Genomic DNA, 5,000 nt, shown 5'->3' with positions numbered 1-5,000 from the left:
GTTATATGTGTATTACCTGTGTGTGTTATATGTGTATTACCTGTGTGTGTTATATGTGTATTACCTGTGTGTGTTATATGTGTATTAGCCTGTGTGTGTTATATGTGTATTACCTGTGTCTGCTATATGTGTATTAGCCTGTGTGTGTGTTTCCTGTACATATGTGTTTTACCTGTATATATGTGTTTGTTTTACCTTTATGTGTGTTACCTGTACATATGTGTGTTACCTGTATATATGTGTTTGTTTTACCTTTATGTGTGTTACCTGTACATATGTGTGTTACCTGTATATATGTGTTTGTTTTACCTTTATGTGTGTTACCTGTACATATGTGTGTTACCTGTATATATGTGTTTGTTTTACCTTTATGTGTGTTACCTGTACATATGTGTTTTACCTGTATATATGTGTTTTACCTGTATATTTGTGTTTGTTTTACCTTTATGTGTGTTTCCTGTACATATGTGTTTTACCTGTATATATGTGTTTGTTTTACCTTTATGTGTGTTACCTGTACATATGTGTTTTACCTGTATATTTGTGTTTGTTTTACCTTTATGTGTGTTACCTGTACATATGTGTTTTACCTGTATATATGTGTTTGTTTTACCTTTATGTGTGTTACCTGTACATATGTGTGTTACCTGTATATATGTGTTTGTTTTACCTTTATGTGTGTTACCTGTACATATGTGTGTTACCTGTATATATGTGTTTTACCTGTGTATATGTGTTTGTTTTACCTTTATGTGTGTTACCTGTACATATGTGTGTTACCTGTACATATGTGTTTTACCTGTGTATATGTGTTTGTTTTACCTTTATGTGTGTTACCTGTACATATGTGTTTTACCTGTATATATGTGTTTGTTTTACCTTTATGTGTGTTACCTGTACATATGTGTTTTACCTGTATATATGTGTTTGTTTTACCTTTATGTGTGTTACCTGTACATATGTGTTTTACCTGTGTATATGTGTATTAGCCTGTGTGTGTTATATGTGTATTAGACTGTGTGTGTTATGTGTATTAGACTGTGTGTGCTATATGTGTATTAGACTGTGTGTGTTATATGTGTATTAGACTGTGTGTGTTATATGTGTATTAGCCTGTGTGTGTTATATGTGTATTAGACTGTGTGTGTTATATGTGTATTACCTGTGTGTGTTATATGTGTATTAGCCTGTGTGTGTTATATGTGTATTAGACTGTGTGTGTTATATGTGTATTAGCCTGTGTGTGTTATATGTGTATTAGACTGTGTGTGTTATATGTGTATTAGCCTGTGTGTGTTATATGTGTATTAGCCTGTGTGTGTTATATGTGTATTAGCCTGTGTGTGTTATATGTGTATTAGCCTGTGTGTGTTATATGTGTATTAGCCTGTGTGTGTTATATGTGTATTAGCCTGTGTGTGTTATATGTGTATTAGCCTGTGTGTGTTATATGTATATTACCTGTGTGTGTTATATGTGTGTTACCTGTATATATGTGTTATATGTGTATTAGCCTGTGTGTTATATGTGTATTAGACTGTGTGTGTTATATGTGTATTAGCCTGTGTGTGTTATATGTGTATTACCTGTGTGTGTTATATGTGTATTAGCCTGTGTGTGTTATATGTGTATTAGACTGTGTGTGTTATATGTGTATTAGCCTGTGTGTGTTATATGTGTGTTACCTGTATATATGTGTTATATGTGTATTAGCCTGTGTGTTATATGTGTATTAGCCTGTGTGTTATATGTGTATTAGACTGTGTGTGTTATATGTGTATTAGACTGTGTGTGTTGTATGTGTATTAGACTGTGTGTGTTGTATGTGTATTGCCTGTGTGTGTTATATGTGTATTGCCTGTGTGTGTTATATGTGTATTACCTGTGTGTGTTATATGTGTATTACCTGTGTGTGTTATATGTGTATTAGACTGTGTGTGTTATATGTGTATTAGACTGTGTGTGTTATATGTGTATTAGACTGTGTGTGTTATATGTGTATTAGACTGTGTGTGTTATATGTGTATTAGCCTGTGTGTGTTATATGTGTATTAGACTGTGTGTTATATGTGTATTAGACTGTGTGTGTTATATGTGTATTAGACTGTGTGTGTTATATGTGTATTAGACTGTGTGTGTTATATGTGTATTAGCCTGTGTGTGTTATATGTGTATTAGCCTGTGTGTGTTATATGTGTATTACCTGTGTGTGTTATATGTGTATTACCTGTGTGTGTTATATGTGTATTACCTGTGTGTGTTATATGTGTATTACCTGTGTGTGTTATATGTGTATTAGCCTGTGTGTGTTATATGTGTATTAGCCTGTGTGTGTTATATGTGTATTACCTGTGTGTGTTATATGTGTATTAGACTGTGTGTGTTATATGTGTATTAGCCTGTGTGTGTTATATGTGTATTAGCCTGTTTGTGTTATATGTGTATTAGCCTGTGTGTGTTATATGTGTATTAGCCTGTGTGTGTTATATGTGTATTACCTGTGTGTGTTATATGTGTATTACCTGTGTGTGTTATATGTGTATTACCTGTGTGTGTTATATGTGTATTACCTGTGTGTGTTATATGTGTATTAGCCTGTGTGTGTTATATGTGTATTACCTGTGTGTGTGTTATATGTGTATTACCTGTGTGTGTTATGTGTATTAGCCTGTGTGTGTTATATGTGTATTAGCCTGTGTGTGTTATATGTGTATTACCTGTGTGTGTTATATGTGTATTACCTGTGTGTGTTATATGTGTTTTACCTGTATATATTTGTTTGTTTTACCTTTATGTGTGTTACCTGTACATATGTGTTTTACCTGTATATATGTGTTTGTTTTACCTTTATGTGTGTTACCTGTATATATGTGTTATATGTGTATTACCTGTGTGTGTTATATGTGTATTAGCCTGTGTGTGTTATATGTGTATTAGCCTGTGTGTGTTGTATGTATATTAGCCTGTGTGTGTTATATGTGTATTACCTGTGTTATGTGTATTACCTGTGTGTGTTATATGTGTATTACCTGTGTGTGTTATATGTGTATTAGCCTGTGTGTGTTATATGTGTATTAGCCTGTGTGTGTTATATGTGTATTAGCCTGTGTGTGTTATATGTGTATTAGCCTGTGTGTGTTATATGTGTATTAGCCTGTGTGTGTTATATGTGTATTAGCCTGTGTGTGTTATATGTGTATTAGCCTGTGTGTGTTATATGTGTATAGCCTGTGTGTGTTATATGTGTATTAGCCTGTGTGTGTTATATGTGTATTAGCCTGTGTGTGTTATATGTGTATTAGCCTGTGTGTGTTATATGTGTATTACCTGTGTGTGTTATGTGTATTAGACTGTGTGTGTTATATGTGTATTAGACTGTGTGTGTTATATGTGTATTAGACTGTGTGTGTTATATGTGTATTAGCCTGTGTGTGTTATATGTGTATTACCTGTGTGTGTTATATGTGTATTACCTGTGTGTGTTATATGTGTATTACCTGTGTGTGTTATATGTGTATTACCTGTGTGTTATATGTGTATTAGACTGTGTGTGTTATATGTGTATTAGCCTGTGTGTGTTATATGTGTATTACCTGTGTGTGTTATATGTGTATTACCTGTGTGTGTTATATGTGTATTAGCCTGTGTGTGTTATATGTGTTTTACCTGTATATATTTGTTTGTTTTACCTTTATGTGTGTTACCTGTACATATGTGTTTTACCTGTATATATGTGTTTGTTTTACCTTTATGTGTGTTACCTGTATATGTGTTATATGTGTATTACCTGTGTGTGTTGTATGTGTATTAGCCTGTGTGTGTTGTATGTGTATTACCTGTGTGTGTTATATGTGTATTACCTGTGTGTGTTATATGTGTATTACCTGTGTGTGTAATATGTGTATTACCTGTGTGTGTTATATGTGTATTACCTGTGTGTGTTATATGTGTATTAGCCTGTGTGTGTTATATGTGTTTTACCTGTATATATGTGTTTGATTTACCTTTATGTGTGTTACCTGTATATATGTGTTATATGTGTATTACCTGTGTGTGTTATATGTGTATTAGCCTGTGTGTGTTGTATGTGTATTACCTGTGTGTGTTATATGTGTATTAGACTGTGTGTGTTATATGTGTATTAGACTGTGTGTGTTATATGTGTATTAGACTGTGTGTGTTATATGTGTATTACCTGTGTGTGTTATATGTGTATTAGACTGTGTGTTATATGTGTATTAGACTGTGTGTGTTATATGTGTATTGACTGTGTGTGTTATATGTGTATTACCTGTGTGTGTTATATGTGTATTACCTGTGTGTGTTATATGTGTATTACCTGTGTGTGCTATATGTGTATTAGACTGTGTGTGTTATATGTGTATTAGCCTGTGTGTGTTATATGTGTATTACCTGTGTGTGTTATATGTGTATTACCTGTGTGTGTTATATGTGTATTACCTGTGTGTGTTATATGTGTATTAGACTGTGTGTGTTATATGTGTATTAGCCTGTGTGTGTTATATGTGTTTTACCTGTATATATGTGTTTGTTTTACCTTTATGTGTGTTACCTGTACATATGTGTTTTACCTGTATATATGTGTTTGATTTACCTTTATGTATGTTACCTGTATATATGTGTTATATGTGTATTACCTGTGTGTGTTATATGTGTATTAGCCTGTGTGTGTTATATGTGTATTAGCCTGTGTGTGTTATATGTGTATTAGACTGTGTGTGTGTTATATGTGTATTAGTGTTATATGTGTATTACCTGTGTGTGTTATATGTGTATTAGACTGTGTGTGTTATATGTGTATTAGCCTGTTTGTGTTATATGTGTATTAGCCTGTGTGTGTTATATGTGTATTAGACTGTGTGTGTGTTATATGTGTATTAGACTGTGTGTGTTATATGTGTTTTACCTGTATATATGTGTTTGTTTTACCTTTATGTGTGTTACCTGTACATATGTGTGTTACCTGTATATATGTGTTA

The sequence above is a fragment of the Bombina bombina genome, chromosome 4 (genome assembly GCF_027579735.1).
Source record: "Bombina bombina isolate aBomBom1 chromosome 4, aBomBom1.pri, whole genome shotgun sequence".
NCBI lineage: Eukaryota > Metazoa > Chordata > Amphibia > Anura > Bombinatoridae > Bombina > Bombina bombina.
This window is presented reverse-complemented; position numbering follows the sequence as displayed.